The sequence below is a fragment of the Dermacentor albipictus genome, chromosome 1, assembly GCF_038994185.2.
Source record: "Dermacentor albipictus isolate Rhodes 1998 colony chromosome 1, USDA_Dalb.pri_finalv2, whole genome shotgun sequence".
Classification (NCBI taxonomy): Eukaryota; Metazoa; Arthropoda; class Arachnida; order Ixodida; family Ixodidae; genus Dermacentor; species Dermacentor albipictus.
Window position 1 is genome coordinate 457720710 of NC_091821.1, and position 21347 is coordinate 457742056.

The 21347-nt window shown below is 45.1% G+C and overlaps 1 long non-coding RNA gene across 1 annotated transcript; it reads right to left on the bottom strand.

Annotated features, from left to right (window-relative positions):
- Positions 1-2903: 2903 nt before the first annotated feature.
- On the bottom strand, positions 2904-16465 carry LOC139059336 (uncharacterized). The gene is made up of 3 exons (XR_011514100.1): positions 16367-16465; positions 10752-10831; positions 2904-2948 (listed from the first exon to the last, which is right to left on the bottom strand). It is a non-coding gene; the product is annotated as an uncharacterized lncRNA (long non-coding RNA).
- Between the last annotated feature and the right edge of the window lie 4882 nt (positions 16466-21347).

The window sequence follows — 21347 nt, forward strand, 5'->3', positions numbered from 1 at the left end:
ATCGTGCACGCGTATTCAAGAATAGGCCTTACGTATGTCGTGTATAATAACTTTTTGGTTGCCAGAGGACAGGGATGAAAATTTCTAGCCAAGAACATTAGTGTGTTATTCCCTTTCGCGGCAATCTCTGCAATGTGATCATGCCAAGTAAGATCGCTTGAGAAGTGAACGCCGAGGTACTTGGCCCCTGTTACGTTCGAAATGGTCGAATTATTTAGCCTGTAAGAATGAGAAACGTCAGTTTTTTTTTCTAGAAAAGCACACGTAGTTGCATTTTGTTGCACACGTAGATATTTTGTTAATTCTATCATTTTCACTGTGCTCACTATGTTCCCGAATTGTTTGCCTTGTTTTACGGATGCGGTATACTTTTCTCTAATAACACCCAACACTTGGCCAATATCCTGTAGTGAGTGCGTCCCGTATTAAACAAAACTAACCTACGAAAGAAAGAGCTTCTATCCGTTGATATTTTCTAATAACAACGCCCTCCGCACAGTAAGATAGTATTTTTCTTACTGTAGGGCTGGTTTCTATGCCTTTTACATGGGTTTTCACATGTTTGTGCGAGCATACATACCAGCCTCACACTAAAATACTTTCAAACGTTGTTGCAAGCGGGCAGATAGGGTCTATCCACCATCAGTTACCAGATGTCTCGTTCTCCATTAATATTACTTCATCATCATCATCACAGCCTGGTTACGCCCACTACTGGGCAAAGGCCTCTCCCGTATTTCTCCAACTACCTTGCTCATGTACTAATTGTGGCCATGTTGTCCGTGCAAACTTCTTAATTTCATCCACCCACCTAAGTTTCTGGCGCCCCTACTACGCTTCCCTTCTCTTGGAATCCAGTCCGTAAACCTTAATGACCATCGGTTATCTTCCCTCCACATTACATGTCCTGCGCATGCCCATTTGTTTTTCCTGATTTCAACTGAGATATCATTAATTTGCGTTTGTTCCCTCACCCAATCTGCTCTTTTTTTATCCATTAACGTTACACCTACCATTCTTCTAGAACCCCTGTCGTAAGCCTTCAGGTTTCTGCCCCGTACGTGAGTAATGGTAAGACACAGCTGTTATACACTTTTCTCTTGGGGGATAATGGCGACCTGCTGTTCATGATCTGAGAATACCTGCCAGACACACCCCAGCCCATTATTATTCTTCTGATTATTTCAGTCTCATGATCCGGATCCGAGGTTACTACCTGTCCTGAGTAGATGTATTCCCTTACCACTTCCAGTGCCTCGCTGCCTATCGTAAACTGCTCTTTTCTTCCGAGACTGTTAAACGTTACTTTAGTTTTCTGCAGATTAATTTTTAGACCCACACTTCTGCTTTGCCTCTCCTGGTCAGTGAGCACGCATTGCAATTGGTCCCCTGAGTTACTAAGCCAGGCAATATCAGCGAATCGCAAGTTACTAAGCTAGTCTCCATTAACTCTTATCCCCAATACTTCCCAATCCAGGTCTCTGAATACCTCCTGTACACACACTGTGAATAGCATTGGAGAGATCGTATCTCCCTGTCTGATGCCTTTCTTTATTGGGATTTTGTTGCTTTCTTTATGGAGGGCTATGGTGGCTGTGGAGCCGCTATAGATAATTTTCAGTATTTTTACGTACGGCTTGTCTACAGCCTGATTCCGCAATGCCTCCATGACTACTGAGGTTTCGACAGAATCAAACGCTTTCTCGTAGTCAATGAGAGCTGCATATAAGGGTTGGTTATATTCCGCATATTTCTCTATGACCTGGTTGATAGTGTGAATATGGTCTATTGCTGAGTAGCTTTTACGGAATACTGCCTGGTCCTTTCGCTGACAGAAGTCTAAAGTGTTCCTGATTCTATTTGCGATTACCTTAACAAATACTTTGTAGGCAATAGACAGTAAGCTGATCGTTCTCTAATTTTTCATTTCTTTGGCGTCCCCTTTCTTATGGATTAGGTTTGTGTTAGCGTTCTTCCAAGATTCCGGTACGCTCGAAGTCATGAGGCGTTGCGTATACATGGTGGCCTTTTTTTAGAACAATCTGCCCACCATCCTTCAACAAATCTGCTGTTACCTAACCCTCCCCAGCTGCCTTCCCCTTTGCATAGCTCCCAAGGCTTTCTTTACTTCTTCCGGCGTTACTTGTGGGATTTAAAATTCCTCTAGAATATTCTCTCTTCCATTATCGTCATGGGTGCCACTGGTACTGTATAAATCTCTATAGAACTCCTCAGCCACTTGGAGTATCTCATCCATATTAGTAACGACAATGCCGGCTTTGTCTTTTAACGCATACATCTGGTTCTTCCTTATTCGTAGTTTCTTCTTCACTGCTTTTAGGCCTCCTCCCTTCCTGAGAGGATGTTCAATTCTATCCATATTATACTTCCTTATGTAAGCTGTCATACGCCTGTTGATCAACTTGTAAAGTTCTGCCAGATCTATTCTAGCTGTAGGGTTAGAGGCTTTCATGCATTGGCGTTTCTTGATCAGAACTTGCCTCTCTTGCGATAGCTTACAAGCATCCTCTCTAATGGAGTTACCACCGGCTTCTCTTGCACACTCCTTAATGATGCCTATAAGATTGTCGTTCACATCTTCAACACTAAGGACATCTTGCTGAGTTACAGCCGAATACCTGTTCTGCAGCTACACGTATTAGTTGTATGTTATAGATCTTATAACATGTTTTAATGTTATAGATAATATAATAATATAATATATAATGATATGTTATATGTTATAATATTAGATATATTAGTTCTTATGCAGTTATATGTATTATGAGGAGGAAGGGCCTCTTGTGATTAATAAGCAACATTACAAATTTAGAAGCATCCCGGAAGCGGATACGAACCCCAGTCCATTCACTGCTGTAAACACAATGGTGAAAATAGTGGCAGCCACGACGAGCCCTCCGCAAGCTGCCATTCCGGCACGAGGCCACCTGCATGTACAGAAATATAGACCAACAATGCATGTTCCAGTTGACGTCTAAAAAGAAGAAGTGCTAAAGACCACATTATGCTGCATAGAGGTCAACATTATTATTAATCTCTCAGTTTTTCCTCACGCGAATATTCTTTACTCCGGTAACGACAACCCTTCAAGTGAACCCAATTCGTAAATCTACGCGAATAAATGGCAAAATGTGCAAATGAATACCGGGAACATAACCAATTTCGAACGACGCTGGCACTGCAACAACGTTGCATGCCTGTTTTTACGGAGTCCTAAAGGGACTACATCGCTCACACAGTTACTGTTCCGCCTAAATGGGGCGCCAGTTGAGAAAAGTGCGAAGCCGAATTTCCTTGTATGCGAGCTATTTGTGTGCTGAGGGAAACTTCTTAAAACCTCGTTTTCTGTAAGTTAGGAGCGTTGTCTGAAACGATCACATGGTTTTCCCTGTTGCCTGGGAGAACCAAAGGTGGCAGCAATATTGGGACAAATTGAAGCCATTGTTATGGGCGACGAGTACCGATGATTTCAATTCTCTTGGTTATTCCTGTGCTTTGAAGAAAGTAACGGTTGCGTTCGTTTTTTTAATAAAATTATGATTTTTTGCGTACTTCTGACATTTCTAGTCTGTCTGTCTGTCTGTCTGTCTGTCTGTCTGTCTGTCTGTCTGTCTGTCTGTCTGTCTGTCTGTCTGTCTGTCTGTCTGTCTGTCTGTCTGTCTGTCTGTCTGTCTGTCTGTCTATCTATCTATCTATCTATCTATCTATCTATCTATCTATCTATCTATCTATCTATCTATCTATCTATCTATCTATCTATCTATCTATCTATCTATCTATCTATCTATCTATCTATCCTTTTACGCCGACGTCCCCCAAGTTGTCTACCAGTTTCGGCGACTAGGTAGTTATCGTTCGTTATTGTGATGCCATCCTGGTCATTGCATCATCGTTATTCAGACTTTGTACTCCCACTCTCGTCATGCCGTCATTGTCATTCCATTGTCGTCATAAAGTCATGATGCAATTGTTGTAACACCGCCGCAGTGCGGCTGTCGTGCTCCTTCCATCGTCGTCATTGCAGCTTCGCCATGCGGCTCTCGTCATGACACCGTCGTCACGCCAACATCCTCGTGCAGGCTTCACGATACAATCTTCGTCATACTATAGTCATGCACTAGTCGTCATCCAATTGTCGTAATGCCGTTGCCATGCAATCATCAACAGAGCGGCGTCGCCCTAAAGGCGTCGTCATGCTTTAATTGTCAAAGCGTTCTTGTGATGCCATCACGGTCATTTCATGCTCGTCATTTTAACTTCGTCATGCAACTTTCGTTATGCCGTCATTGTCACGCAGTCGTTGTCACACCATTGTCATCATGATGTTGTCGTCATACCTCCTTCGAGGTCAAATTTGGGGGTTTTACGCGCCAAAACCACGATCTGCTTATGAGGCTATCCGTAGTGGTGGAGTCCGGATTAATTTTGACCAGCTGAGGTTGTTTGACGGGCACCCAATGAACGGTACACGATCGTTTTTACATTTCGCCCCCATTGAAATGCAACATCTGCTGGCGGGATTCGATTCTGCGATATCGTGATTAGCAGCCCAGCGCCATAGTAACTAAGCCACCACGCCGGCGTCGCCTTCGACATTCTATCGACGTCAATCCTTGCTCATATTCTATCGCCATCAAGCTTTGGTCATTCAATAACGATAACTGCACCTATGCCATGCCATTGTCGTCGTTGGGTCGTCGTCAAACATTCGTTATCATTCATCCGTTGTCATGACGTCGTCATCTAGCCGTCACGGTAATTTCATCCTCGTCATTATTACTTCCTCGCCTGACTTCCGTTATGCCGTCGTTGTCACACTATCTCTTCACACAGTCGTCGTCATAGCACCTTCGACGTTCCATCAACATCAATCGTTTTTGTCGTTTAATCTCACTCATTCCAACGATGTTGTGCTCTTGTCCCCATTAGGTCCCCGTAAGACAGTCGTCATGATTTTATCGGCTACCATAGCGTCGTCGACATGCCGTCGTAGACGTGCCATCATCGCCACTCGAGCTTCGTCACCCAACCCTCGCCATGCCGTCATTGTCACGACATTCTCGTCATACAGGCTTTATGTTACAGTTATCCTCACTCCTTCGTCGTGATTCAGTTGTCCTGACACAGATTGCATGCGTAGTCATCATGCATTCGTTGTCATAGTGTCGTCATAATGCTGTTTCAGTTATTCCATTATCTGCATTCAAACTTCCGCATTCGACAATCGTCAAGCAGTCGTCCTCTTACCATTTGTATGACGCCATCATTCGAGCATCGTCGTCACTTCAGTAGCATCATATGATCGCCGGAATGCCGTTGTTGTATTGCCGCCTCTATCGACATCATCTCTTCTTCGTCATTGCATCGTAGTGATGCTGTCGTCAATCAATCGTGATTATACCACCATTGCCAAGCCATCGTCGTCATTGCGTTGCTTCATGTAGGTATTTCGGCTGGTCCGGCTGAACTAAACAATGCACCTTCTTCATATTTTGCGATATTAGGTAGCAGTGATTGGGTTATGATAGAGCGAAATCCAACTTATGTGAGTTAATTACTGCTTTTCCACTAAATTACGTTTGCAAGAACTCCTGGGCTTTACGAGTGCTTGAAGATCACTCTACTTTGGAAGAAATATAACAGACACCGATATCGCCAATGAGAAGATAAATAAACGTGAATGACATACTCTGTGAAAATTTCCCTCAGCATGTGCGCAAATGTAATATACGTTGGTTATTCGCTGTATTTTCCAGTGCCCATACAAAATTGTGGATCAGGCGGAGCGTATATGTGGCTGAAATGGACGGCGTGTTAATTACAATGTGCCATAAAACAATTGTATTGAGTATAATTTTGAGCTACCCATATATGCTGAGCTATCATAACATATTTTTTTACACATCCAGCCACCGTATTGGCGTAGTGGCTGTGGCTCTGCGTTGCTAATCCCTAGGTCGTGGAATAAAATGCAGTCTGTGGCGGACGCATTTCCGTGGCAGCGAAATGCAAAAGGAGCCGTATACCGTGCATTGGGTGCACATTACAGAACCCTAGGTGTTTCAAGTTAAACCGATGTTAAGGCATGCCTCATAACGATATCGCGATTTTGGAAAATACCGCCCCAGAATTGTTGTGCGTGCTCAAAGAGTCACTTTACAGTTTTCCCTTGACGTTCTCGCTAAACTAAACGAGCACCAATGGTTTATTTTCTCTGAAGAGTGGAGTAGATTAATAAGGGTACTCATGGCCATGTCTGGAAAGCGCTATGCAACATTGACAGAACAAGATAGACTAATATACCGGACATGTGGTATGCTCACAACGAAATTTTTTATTGAAGGGAAAATCATATATCTTGTCCCAAGGCCGCAGTACATAAGCAGCAAAATCAATCGCAAAGGCAGAATGACGCAGACGAGCAATAATTTTTTTTTTTTTAGTCAAGAACTGTTTCTCAATATTTTGCATTATTAGATGTTTGTTTTTTCTAGTGAGTATAGCGTATGTTCTCTCTGTTTTTCTTCGCCTCTCTTCACTTGTATGCGTTACGCAGCACTGTCCAGGCTTATCTACGAGTACATTATAACTTTTCCAATTTTCAGCCATTCTGCTATGGGTGTGGCGTTAGAAAAGTAATAATTGCGTCTGTCAATTACGGCGTTTGCAGTACAATATTTATGCAAGCGCTACCAAGCGTTGTGTGTACTTTTTTGATTGCGCAAATAACTGTATCCTCTCCTAGTAACCTCAATTGTTTGACTGCAATGTAATTTTTAGAAATCAGTAAAAAAAAATTCTAGCATATCGCATCACATGATGACTGTCGGTGTCATTGCGATTAGTACTGAAGCAATGTGGTGACACACTGTATTGCCCCCGCCGGAACACGTCATCTATGCGCTGTGCACATTGCTAGCAAAAACTAGCCGAGGTTTAGATTTTCGCTGCTCGCGCAGTCTGAAAAACTCCGTTGTGCTCAAATATTTATCTGCCATGCTCGAGTAAAGTGCGCCACATTACATCGTTTTACTACCGCTTCTAAGAAACGTAGCAAAAGGATGTCATTAGCCGAGTTCACGACGTACGCAGCCTTAGATCACGTGAATAGAAACCGTTCACTGGGAATTTAAAACCACTAGTTCTAGTATATTGCTAAAGATCAGCTGACTAAATACTGGCATTATACTCCGCAAACAATTACACGATCCGCCCCTTCCAGTAACGCCTACACTCGGCGACAGGCACGACCGCGGTATCGGAAAACATGCCGTGGAGGCGCATTGGCCAAAATATTGCTGTGTTCAATTCGGATCCCGTAAGTGCTTGGTTGGGCGCGCAACTGAACAATATATAGCTGTAAGCTGACTGTGTAGTGAATGCTGTGTCCGCATCACGGCCGTATTTCTTTGTCTACGCCTGCATGCAAGCAGTGCGCCTGTTTCACTTCCGCCGAGGCTGCAGCTGCCGTGGCAAGCCAGCAATCGCGACCTTTTGCCATCTCTGTTTCGTACACTACGAGGAAATATGGTTCCAGCGATTCAAGATGAGGCGACATATTCTCGAAAACAGGACACTTGGCGCCATAACCGGTGAGCTCTCAGGAATAACTCTCAAGAATAGCTGCAAAAACTTCGTGAAGGGGGTAAAAAATAGTCCGACTCTCCTCCCGAACAACCTTATTACGAATGATAAACATACTCCCGTTTTTACGTGCAAAAACACGGTCAGCAGGACCGTGTTAATGATTAATTATTGAGTTTTACGTGCCAAAACCACTTGCTGATTATGAGGCCCGTCCCAGCATAAAAAAGCCAGAAACCGGATTGTTGTACGGGTTGAGCTGTTTACTACTATTTTCTGTTATTTTTTTTTTTGCAGCTTACGTGTACTATGGGGACCCGCAGAGCTACCAGCGGCGCACTCGTGAAGAACCGCGTGCAGTCCCCCTCCTTTCGTCTGGCCGCCGAGAACCATGTGACGCAGGTTCGAATCCGCCCCGCACCAGAGAAATGAAAAATGTTTATTTAAAGCGAAAGCTTTACTAACCGCGTCGAGGCGAGTTTCGCTGTCGCCAGCCATTTGACCTACATTTGACCGCAGGTGCGCCATAGCCTTGGCAACGCATCACATGACTCGCCGCGCTGAGCTACGCTGCCGGCTTTGCGCATGCGCTCTCCGCAGCTACGGCCCCACCTGACCACGTGATTCGCCGCGTATCTGGCTAAGAGCACCGCGCTCGCCTAGTCAGCATGTAGTCAGTAGGAGCTTGGCCATGGATGAGGTTGAGGTCGGGCCATCTTCTCCGAGCCTTGCGCGGGGGCGGAAGGCTTTGAGCTGTCGTCGCCAAGGGCATCTGGCGAGGGTCCGGAATGCAACAGGCGTCGCACCGTGGAGATCAATGTTGCGACCACGTTGGCGCCCTGTCCGTTTGTGGTTCGACGCTGCGCATGTTCGTGGCGTCAATTTGCATGCCTACAGACATGCAAAGAGACCCCACAAGGCAAGCTCATGGGCTATAGCACTTGCGCTTTCCCTGTGGCACAAAAGGCGTCGTGCTGTCGAACGATGCGTGTCTATCCAAGCCTAATCACAATCATGTCTGTCAGCGACCTTGGCACAGCTGTCATACCTGTTAGCGATGATTGTATACCTAAGTATATTAATTAGAGCTAAATCAAACGTTAACCAAGTGAAACCAAGACTTAGCCAGGTTAAACCAAGCATTCACTTTGCATATCCAGGGTTAGCTGAGCTAAGCCGCAGACAATTTTTTTAAAATGAAGAGCGGTCCGAGATCCTGGAGAGACAGACACAAAGTGTCCGTAGCACGCCAACAATAGTAATGACATTCAGACCATAAACAGTTATTTACATCATTGATAGCAACGCTGTGATGGCTGCTTGTCCATCTATTTTCGGCGATCTCACTTTCGCCAGAGGAAAACCATCACCCGGCATGCAAAGTGTACCCATATCGACTATTACTATTCAAACGTGTGGCCGGTATACCCAATCTTGCTAATAATCGATCTATAGTCATTCAGAACAATTTGGAACGCGTGGCCTAAAGTGCACTAAGGAGGAAACGTTTTAGGTGGGCGAAAAATGGTGCCACCAGCAATCCACTGAGCAGTTTCTGTAAGCAGAACGGACAGTTACCAAGACTGCCCTGTAGAATAAAGCTATGACATGCCGGCTTGTTTACACACTCGAATATGTCTAGCCGGCACGACGAAACAGGCGACAGGAGTGAGTGAGTGACAGACGAGTGGGGCGATAATTATCAGCATCGCTTCAACGTGGCGATATGCAGTAGCGTCTAGTTGCAAGGTAGCAAATAAGGTTGCAAGGCGGTGGCGTCGTCGCCACTATCCTATAGCATAGGTATAGTCTCTATGGTGGTAGCATCCCCCAGCGATATACTGCTTCTGCGCACCACGCACCCTACTGCGACCAAGATACAAGCGTGCCGCAAAGGAAATAGCCGGCATCCGGGCACGCTGAGCGCTTTACCAATTACCGAGCATTACATGAAGCTGCCGCTTTTTCTTGCGATGGTATACCACTGTACCTTTATTGTGTAGCAGCTCAACGAAAGGTTAAACCAGCCTAATGTACCTCATGTTAGCACTCACGATTTCATCAAACTTCATCAACAGCCAACAGGAAAATGACATTCCAAAGTGGTAATTGGAAAACATTTACCTATATTCAGCAAGAAAATACAGAGGGGAGCGTAATTGAAACAAGGTATGCTGCCGCCAGCTACTACGCAAATGAACATCAAAGAGCACTCTAGTACAAGTGCTCTCACCAAGCCGCTTTTCTCGCTTTTCTGGAGCGAAACGAAGCCGCGCTGACTCGGAGTATGTCGCGGAACTCCAGTTCGGCTGCGGCTACTATCAGGAGAATCAGAATCGGGGCTTAAAATATTGCACACACTGAAATACATTGAACATGTGCAATAGTCGCAGCGCATTGGAATGCGGACTTTCCTACAATTTAACTTTTTTGTGGGCGTTACACTATCTTCTTAATCGTGTCTGTTGTTTTCCATTCTCATTATGACAGCGCTAGCAGACATTAGTACGGCCCTTTATGATTTAGGCTTTAGGACGCCTGTTTTTGTCATTGCGACAATATGCACAATTTCTTTCAAATACGAAGTCAATTTTTCTCAGTACTCCGTCATTTTCTTGATTTATCGCGTAGCGCTGATTGCCTTATGTGCCCTTTTTATCAACCGGTTGTTCTTCAAGAAACAAGGTATATTTCTTTCACCATCAGCAACCATTCTAGACTTCATGCAAGCCCGAAGCCACATCTCAAGTAATACTGTTTTTAGCGTTTGTTGTGAGAAACCCACTAATTAATCAAGGTAAATTTACATCCTTATATTCATTGTGCATTTTCTGCTCTTGCAAATTTTGAAGCCGATACACTGAATGATTTTGTGGTCTGCACACAAAACAGATTCAAAGGCAATACTATAGGGGTTTATTTTCATGCTTGCACGTGATTCTAGTAGCAATTCACCCTTGTTCTAAAACGTCCGAATAAGAAAGGTGCGACCATTGTACGCATTGTCTAAATGTCTATATTACTATAGGAACTAGTACATTGGCAAACGTTGTGATAACATGACCGGAAGTTAAATTTTTGATGGCATTTCGCAACCAAGCAGTGTTAAGCACGAAAATACATAACAAAAGTTTCAGTTAGCTTACCTGTAAAGCAAATAAAGAAATACGGGAGAGATCAGATAAAGTTGAAAATCCACTGCTGAGTACCAAGTATGTGGCAAGCACTGCAAGAAATTCGAAAAAAGGACGTATTTTGAAAAATGTCACCGTACTAACGCAATAGACCATAGACAGCGCCTGAACTATATTGAAGGACAACTGGGGCGATTTGACGAGGTCAACGATTCTAAATGTTATTTGGTGGCAGCGCTCCTCTCCGCATTTCCGTCTCGTCCGCAAAACAACAGGCTTGCCAGTTGCTCAAATTTCTTTTCCGAAATAATTTTGTTTGTTGCCTCAAACCACCTTCCTCGCCACCTCTTCAGCTACTGGCCACATTGTGTTATGGCGTAAACAGGGTCACACGATGAGCATGCTGTAAATGAATTTCAGACGACAGCGTTGAGTAGCCGGCGATTGTGAGCTAGTGTATGGCATGAGTTGCTCTCGCGAGAATTCACGTTATGTGTAGGTGGGCAAGTGATGGTTGGCATGTGCATTAGCGTTGGTGGCTACACGAACTTCAGACCTCGCCAACCGCGTGCACAGTTTCAACCGTTGCAGCGCGTGGACCGCCGAGGTTAGGCCTATCACTGTCGCGAAGTTCCTGTCTCTGCTTCCGGTGCACCATAGTGACTGACCAGGACCTTAGGTTGTTAGGATGAGCCAAACTGATTTAATAGTTACGTTTAGACCCTACGGATATGTGGTAAACGATTCTTCGTTTCATACAGCGCGCAAGCTAACAGTGAGAAGCGGCGGCACGGCGCACTCTGAGTATCGGTACGTCACTATTATCGAAGGCTGCCAGTCGCACCCACGGGCACTTGCTTAAATTAAATTTGTTGAGGTACAAGAGTGTAGTTTTACCTGTTATGCTGACTCATTATTTCGTTGCCGAGGTGCAACTATTGCGTCCGATCCAAAATGCGGAAGAGGTGGAGGCCCCTTCGATGTAGCAACGTAAACAAGCAATCCATTCAGCTGCCAACAGTTTCACCACTAACATTAGCGTTCCCGCGAGAAAACTGCGTGTTCTCTAAATGAATGATAGTGCAAGTGATGTCTTAATGCATGTCCAATGCATAGGACATATGAACTGTGCGCATAAGTAGCACGAAGAATGCTGAGTACGCAGAATAACAACGTGAATTGTACGGTCTCGTTGTGGCTGTTTTTGAAGGCGTCCAGCTTCTGAACTAGAGCTACTCAGAGCAGGCACGTTCCCAGGATTTTTTTTCGGGGGGGGGCCACCACCTCCATCATCATCATCCTCATCATCATCATCATCATCATCATCATCCTGTTTTAAGTCCACTGCAGGACGAAGGCCTCTCGCGATCTCCATCTACCCCTGTCCTGCGCCAACCGATTCCAACTAGCGCCCGCGAATTTCCTAATTTCATCGCTCCACTTAGTGTTTTGTCGTCCTCGATTGCGTTTTCCTTCTCTTGGTACCCATTCTGCAACCCTAATTGTCCAACGGTTATCTAACCGGCGCATTACATGACCTGCCCAGATACATTTTTTCCTCTTGATATCAATTAGAATATCGTCTATACCCGTTCGCTGTCTGATTCAAACCGCTCTCTTTCTCTCTCTTAACGTTATGCCTAGCAATCTTCCTTCGATCGCTCTTTGCGCGGTCCTTAACTCATTCTCAAGTCTCTGCCCCATATGTCAGCACTGGCAAAATGCACTGATTGCACACCTTACTTTTCAATATTAATGGTAAGCTTCCAGTCAGGAGCTGGCAATGTCTGCCGTATGCGATCCAACCTATTTTTATTCTTCTGTGAATTTCCTTCTCATGATCAGGGTTCCCTGTGATTAATTCACCTAGGTAAACGTACTCCTTCACAGTCTCTAGTGGCCGACTGGCGATCCTGATCTCTTGTTCCTTTGCCCGGCTATTTATCATTATCGTCATCTTCTGCATAATAATATTCAACCCCACTGTTACACTGCCTCTGTTAAGGTCTCCAATCATTTGTTGTAACTCGTCTGCATTGTTGTTGAATAGAACAATGTCATCGGCAAACCGAAGGTTGCTGAAATATTTGCCGTCGGTCTTTACTCCTAAGCCTTCCCAGTTTAATAGCTTGAATTCATCTAAGCACGCAGTGAATAGCTTTGAACAAATTGTGTCTCCCTGTCTGACCCATTTCTCTATAGGTATCTCCCTGCTTTTATTGTATAGAATTAAGGTAGCTGTAGAACCTCTGTATATATTCTTACGCGAAGGACGAGCCAGTAAGACGAGAAACTATTTACAGATTGTATTTATAACAACGGTTGCAGCGCTGACCGGTTAGATTCACAGCGCGAGCCCAGTTCGTTCTTCCTACTCTTTTCTGGAGTGATGGCGCCCACGCACCTCGTTCAAACAAACAAATACCACACGCATGTAGCAATATTTTACAAGCTTTTTACGTAAGCGTTCTGTAGTCCTTGATTACGTATGTGCCTCTAGACTCCTGCTATCTCTACTGAATCAAGTGCATTTTTGTAATCTATATTAACCACATAGAGAGGCTTATTGTACTCTGCAGATTTCGCGATAACCTGATTGATGACATGGATGTGATCCATTGCAAGGTATCTCTTCCTGAAGCCAGCCTGTTCCCTTGGTTGACAAAATCCAGTGTTGCCCTTATTTTATTGGAGATTATTTTGGTAAATATCCTTTATAATACTGGGAGCAAGCTAATGGTCCTATAATTTTTCAATTCCTTAACGTCTCCTTTTTTGTGGATTAGTATAATGTCTGCATTCTTCCGGTTTTCTGGGACCCTTGTAGTCGATATACACTTCGTATAAAGAGCCACCAGTTTTGTAAGCATTATGTCCCCTGCATCTTTGATTAGATGGACTGTTACTCCACCTTCTCCCCCAGCTCTTCATCGTTTCATGTCTTGCAGGGCCCTTCTGACCTCATCGCTAGTTATAGGAGAGTTTCTGTATGCTGTTCATTACTGTGTCTAAGTGAGGTATCGTGACTCCTCTGGTTACTGTATACAGGTCAGCTTAGAATTTTTCCGCTGCTTTTACTCTATCTTCAAGATTGCTTATGATATTATTCATCTTATCTTTTAGTGCATACATCATGGTTTGTCCTATGCCAGGTTTCTTTTTTACTGATTTCAGGCTGCGTTCATTTTTTTCCGGCTTCTTCAGTCTTTCTCATGTTATAGTTTCTAATATCAGTTATTTTCGCCTTGTGCATCAGTTTTGACAGTTCCGCGAATTGCGTAACGCTGTGCGGCCGCCAGTCCCATGCAACCATGGAGACCGCAGGACTCTGCGATTCTAGACGTACTGCGCTCACCGAGAAAGGTTAGAAAAACACCCACATAAGCACAGCAGAGAAGTGGCTGCGTGAGGCGGTTCAACCCATAACTGTAGAAGCGTCATTCAAAGCAAGTAATTATTCTCCACTTCCGGCGGCGTTTTCTCTACTTCCTTTTTAAATAAAATGATGTTGATCCATAAATATTCTCATAAACAACGGTTAACATTTTTATTATTCGCTTTTGCTCGCAGTTTGGTTGTTGCGTTGGCTCTCTCCCTTAGTAGATCGCTTAATTTCTAAGCTCCTAGCGATTTTTGTTTCCAGTTTCCAATTTTGCACGAAAAGTGCTATACAATTAAGGAAAACAGACGAGGCAACGGGCGACAGTCATCTTGCTTATGGGTTTAAGGGTTATTGCAGGGTTTCATGATGGACGCTCTTTCACATCATTTTATTTCCCATGTTATCTAACCCATATCACGTGTATGTGGTTCCGGGCATCTGCCAGCGCCGCGGCGAGCCGTAACTCAAGGAAATAATGAAGCAAAGGGAAAAGTTATACGCAATTGGCGTTTTCTCCGGCCGCAACTCGTTCCATGAGAGTACAGACCAGCTGAGTAACAGTCGCATCCCTCTCCTGGTCCTAGGATCAGCATAAACAAAGAAGGTTGAACTAACAAAAGCAACAGCTATGCGCGTGACGGTTGAATAGATGGTGACAACTGAACGCATCTCGAGTTAATCGCGCGGGTGCGGAATAGATGAGAAAACTGTCCTTCACATTACAAGAGATGCCGATAACTGCCGCCATCTAAAAGGAATGAAAAAGGCAGCATAAGGCTGACCGATGAACAGCTGCCAAGTCTCAACATTAATCTGGCGGCGCTTTAGGAATGTGTGAGGAGTGGTGGCGTGGGTGGGGAGGGGGGGGGGGGGGGGTATGCCACTTGATTTCGGGGGGGGGGGGGCCGGGCCCCCCCCTGGGTACGTGCCTGACTCAGAGAAAGCCTACGGTACTTGCATGCGCAAAATGTGTGTATTATGTTATGCGACTGTTGCGCGGCTTGCGTCATATTTCAAGCGAACGACAAGTGGTCGCTGTACAATGGCGATATAAACATGTGCACCGGTAGGTGGTAGGGCTGCTAGTAGCGTTCTTTCAGGGAAATTGTGCACTATAGATCACCATACGAATGCGGAAAGCACTGTTCCACTACATCCTAAAGCGAGTACATCAAAAGTTTTCAAGAGAAGGGGAAAAACACCGAAGTAACAAGCAGCGCGCATCAGATTATTGGCTACGGTTACCTTTGGTACTCATGTTGCAGCCGTATGTGCTGCGCTGACCACTGTATCTCGTCGTGTCAGATCGCATGCGAACGATTCATAGATATTGGACATCACTGTCGTACAGGCACGCATCGTCAGATAAGAGCACATGTTTACCAAATGAGCTCCCACCCTCCCCTTCCCCTCCCCCATCCCGCAGCGTTGCGGGGCCTCTGTCGCGAACCCCTCAAAATATATACTAGCTGATTCACTGAAACTGGTCATGAAGCATTGTGCCTAGTGTGGTTATGCCATAGATTATTGTGCATTTCATAGTTATCTGCCAGATTATGTTCCCCTTTTGTTTCCGGAGGCGTCAACAACTTCGGCTGGCGGGGTTATACTGCTATTAATGTTCGACTTTTTCACATGGCCCGTCACACCAGCAAATGTAATTATTGCGATAATGTGTTATACCTGTTTGCTGTTCTCATGGTGCCGTAGGTGTTATTTAGATTGTACGTGGTGAATTTGCGTTTTTGTGATTTACGTCTCCGTTTGCACTACTGGGGAGACGCTGCCACTTCTTACTTGTAGGTCCACTTGCACACTCATTAATCTCAGTTCACAGAGTTAGCTTTCTCATAACTCTCGTGTTACCTTTCTTTTAACTCATACCAATCCTCATAACTGATAATTTTTGAAGTCTTTCGTTTTACTCGGAATATCTTCTATGCTGCCAACATACACGCATGTATTCATGAGTGAATTCACCATGGCATTTGACTTCTCAATGCAATGAATTTGCAAGCATTCCACTTGAAATTTTATCTCGAAATTTCATCATCAGAATACAATACCGACCAGCAAAGCAAATGGAATTTAATACGAGCCATTTTGTGCAAAGACGAGTAAAAACGCTCAGCTACGGAATACATCATACAGCAAGGGCGGTGTATATGACAATGAAATTTTTGTATAGGTTGACCTATTTATACCCAGTGCACTTTACACCCAATGCTCAGTAAATGAGCCTTACCACGTTGTTTGTGTGAATAAAATTTTGGAGGTTGATCAGGTTTGTCCACCAGTTGTACCGGCACGAGCTCTCGTAAGGACCAATGATATCCATCCAGAGCGGTCCATCACCCAAGTAGTGCATAAGAAAAGCACATATCACGACTGTTGACATCAGCAGAGGCATCGTCCTGAGAAAATATTCATGCCGTCAGAAACGTACGTCCTGCGTAAAGCAAAAAAAAAGTCGCAAAATGTGCCCCCTACAGGAACTAGTCGGCGTCTGAACTGATTTACGGCCACAACACTTACACCTTCGACTGTTCCGAACGCACGCAGTTGCATCAAATCTGCCTAAATCTTTTGCAAAGTCACTAAATAGTGTTGACTGAAATTGCGCGACAACAAAATGACACCATGAAGACGGCACACCTTTGACTATCATCTTGATGGCCCAGAGAAGTATTTGCTATATAATACTTTCATAATAGCTCACTATATCCAAACTTCAAGAAACGAAGACAGTGCAGGACTTGCCGGTCTTTTCTTCCTATTCTCCTTTGCAGTTTTGCTCCTTCACGCCGTAAAAATCGTGACTATCAACTAGCACAATATCTGTTTCCTAAAATGGCTTCTGCGCTAAAGAGAGCCCGACGGACGTGTGCGGCTAAGTACATCGGCCGAGGTTTGTCCAGTTATTGTAACTGGACTAACGTCTAAGGTGTAACCGAACGAAAGAATCTCACCCCAAGTTCCAGAATGCACGCCACCGGGGAATAAGTTCGTGACCCTGCAAGTAAACCTTTACTGCGATAATAATTAACGCCTTGAGCCCGAGTTTTTCTGTGTCCCTCTGCCTGTCCGCCCGTCCTCTTTGTCACGCCATCGTCCCCAGAGTCAACCAATCGTCGAGTCAGGCCACCTTATCATCGTTAGATTTGCTATCCCCATATGTAGAAGGAAAACACAATTCCCAGTACTGCCATTGAAAAAGTAGCAATCGTGCCTGCAGTAATATGCAGTTGGGAGCGCGGGCCTAGCTGAGCCTTGCACGGTTAAGCTGACAGCAATGCAAGGCGTTGTGACGCTGATTTGGCCTAAGGGAGTTCGTGCGGCATGTTATACTGCACAAAGTCTCCGAGCGTAGTGTCGCCATCGTGCCACAATGTTCAATGCGTGTGACACGCCTGCGCGAGGTGCGTGATTCGAAGCCCACTGACGGTAAACCGCGCATTTCAAAGACGCGTGCAAGCGCGCTGCAGTCATGCACCCATCTTTTCAGGGGTTCGCCACTTGGGAGAGATTTCGAACAGACCCCTACGTTGGCTCCGCCGGAACTGAAACAAGCTAAACTCCGCTACTCTAAGCAAACACGCGCTGCAAGTTTTTTTTTATGTAGCGTCAGCTGAACTACATGTTCAAGCCATCAGGTAGGACCGTTCTTCATGATTTGAAGCCCTCTAGTGGTGCTCTTGTACTCGGGCAGCTACATGAAACATTTGACAGATGCTCCAACAGAAAAAGAACATCTGTGACAGGACAAGTGCTGCCCAGAGACCCGCCGCGTCGTGGCACGGGGGACGCCATGGCGGTACTGTGCTGGCTGGCATGGGCTAGTGCCGTATTTTCTTGGAGTGCTTTTGGAACCCGCTGCATATTGCAGTGTGCGTGTTAAATTTGCAGCTACCACCGACGTCGCTAGTGGGCTTCTTGTCTTATTTTTGAGTGCGAGTGAGTGCTTGTAGCTCACAGAATCGTTCGTGATGCAGAAAAAAAAATAACTGGCAGTGAAATACACTGCGCCTATCGTTTGTGCGCATTCGACGTTACTTGTTGCGTTCACGAGTATTATTACGATATCTATCGTCACATCAGGCGAATTTCTACCGTCGCTGCCATAGAAGTTTGGAGCAGCTCTGGGGGCAGCAAAGTTTGGACTTTGGAGCAGTTTTGGAGCACGAATCGTCCGTTTTGTAGCAGTAAACACGCATTTTGGAGCAGTTTGGTAAAGGTTAATATGAGTGAAATACAGGCATACGAAGGAAATACATTCCTTATGTGACTTTGCAGAACACTATTACGTTACAGCAGATCAATTCTGCGGAAGCCTGCAAGGCGAGCAAAATTCATGACAGGGAAAAGTTGTCATCTACATGACTGTAACATGAAGCTACAAGGAAACCCAAACAGGTTTCTGCTTAACCACTACGAAACTAAATACCGGATGTGCCAACTAAATGTGGCCAAGAAATAAGATAACCTGGGGCTTTCCGTGAACAGCACCCAGTATATGTTAATAGGCTTGTCTCATGCTGGTCAAGTGTTTTCTTTTTTTTTTCATTGTGGAAAAACAAGTAGTATTCGATTTTAATGAACGAACACTTATTACCTTACTTAGTCAATAACATGCCAAAGCAAATGACCGCTTAAAAACTGTTGACGCGGCGAGAAAAAATCACGGCGTCTCTTTCCGAGTGCCACTGTTTGATGAGGTTTGGGTAGAGATTTATGTAATCTCGTGTGCGTAAAGGCGCTGTCACTTCACAGCGTTATCTTTTTCCTTATTTTTCATTTACTTCCGGTCGTTTTTTCTCGCCAAAAAAACTCTTCGCGAATCCTGGGTTGTCTTAAATGCTGTTATCGATCATTTATCAACGTCACCCTGAACTTTTTCATTCACATATGAACGATTAATTAAATATAGAAATTGAACTAATTACATGTACTTCTACACAATGAACAAGAAATATTCACAGGGGCCACCATGAGCAACACCCATCAAGGTACAAGAACACAGTTCGCGTATTGTGCTCAGGTAATTTTTAATTCTTGGCGACCTGCAGTCCAGATAGCAGAATACCGCAGAATAAATGTAAAGTGACGTACTGGTCATTCCACGTTTGCCACTATTTCATATCGCTTGCCGAGAAAAAGCTCTACAGTATTTTTTAAAAGAACAAAGGGATAAAAAATATGCAGATTCCACACACTGTGGGAGTCGATGTAAAGCGAGGTTTGTATGTTGTTTGCATTCAATGACGTTCTTTGGCGGTGATATACTGAGGGCATACGACAGTCGTGACGTGATGTGAAATGATACCTTGCCTGCTCTGCTTGTGTTTGTTGCTCTCGCTCCGCTGGACGCTTTATGCGAGCCTTCGTATCTGCGGCACTGAGTCCACGCTTCGGCGCCATTCCGGTTTTTGCGTTGTAGCTCACAAAACTGCCTACTCTCTTGTCTATTCCCTCGCTAACATTCCGCCCACCTCCTCCCTCTACAGTCACTGCTGTTGCGGGCGAGCACGGAGACAAGCGCGGCAGCTCCTGCATTACATTTGTGGGAAGTCACGCATAGTTTCGGCGTCCAGGGGGCATTGTGCACATGCAACGCGTAAGGGCATTAGCAATGCTGCCTAAATGTTCACACAAGCTTCTCGGGTCGTATTTCCTTTGTGCCACACTTTGTCATGTACTAACGCGATACAGTTTAGGGCCTAGTGTCGCAGAAAATCAGTTGTCGACGCCGCGTGCGTCGCTTCGCAATGATCACTCTGAACCACAACCGCGCAGGCCCTCCACGTGTCGCATACCTTGTCATACATTATTCACACAGTCATTCCTCGCAGTTCTGAGAATGACAGCTCATAAACAAACATAAACAAAAAAGAAGGCAACGGAGGTGCGTGCCAACCTTTTGCGTGCTCAAGAGGGGTAGGGGATAGATGTGCGCAGTCTAGGACGAGGGAGCGAGGTGGGGGGGGGGAGGGGGGCAGGGCAGCTTTCGTCTCCGCTTTCGCTCGGGCCGTGGTTGCGCATGGTTGCGATGAGCAATGCTAGGCGCGGCATAAAATGCCGTGGCTTCGGAGGTAAGCCGGCGTGAGATAGCTGATGGCTTCGTGTGCGCTGCGCACTCGCGTGCCTGGTACGCGTTGAAGCGAGAGGTGGGGCGAAGTGATATTTGCTCGCCGCTGCTGCCGCTCATTACGCCCGCGGTCGGACAGTCGGTGTCCGCGTCCATGGAGTGAGATGGCTTCATGTTTGCCTTTGTGTCTGGGAAACAGTGCTTGTTAATTGAGTAACGGTATGTCTACAGAGGCTTAGCCGCTAAGTCTACTAAAGTTACTGCGTATAGCTGTCTGATATTTTATATCGCAATAAATGCTTTTGTTTTCAAATAACACGGCGAAAGTTTATGCGGTTTTCTTCATTTGCCTGCTTGATTCAATTTCGCTTACACAAATAATCGTACTGATGTGGCCTCTGCAACGATGTCCATGAATTGAGATATCGTCGATAACATGACGATCTTTTATTCCCGGCGCCGCACGTCATTTTATACCTGCGCTATAGTATGTGCATAAAATATGCGGCGGCTGTTCATGAATCGGGCATTCGAAGCGATGAAAATGTGATGGGAAAATGAAAACTACGTCCTGTAAGATATGTGCCTCGGGTGGCTATTTACACTGGAAATATTCCTGTCGGGGCCCAGGAACTATAGTGCTCACATCCACGCTTGCACTACCGTATCTTGTTCAGCACCGACAACTCCTACGGTATAGGCTAAGAAAGCGGCACGCGTACCGCATCTGATGCGAACAGCACGTATCTGTGTCTTCTCGTATCGAGCGGGCTTTTCTAGCCTAAATTAATGGGTCTGTAAACGAAACATTTAGTTGAGCGCTCGTTCAAGCCCTACTGAGCCTGTACCTGGGTTTTGGAAGAATCGATTTTATTTACCAATCTTTCATTATCCGTCTCTCCGAGTCTCCATGTTTGGGCGACTGAGACACAGCATTGTCCGAGCCAATAGGCACAATATCGATACGTAAAGTGTGTCGGTATAAAATACGCCATCTAGACTATATGGCTTCGTAATAAAACTATCAAGTTTACGTTTCGAACGCCATTAAAACTGACGCTTTTCCGGAGTCTTGACAATTACGTCCACTGTAAGACGTAAATAAATGCGCAGGTCCTGTCGCTAGTTTGGGGCTGCTAGT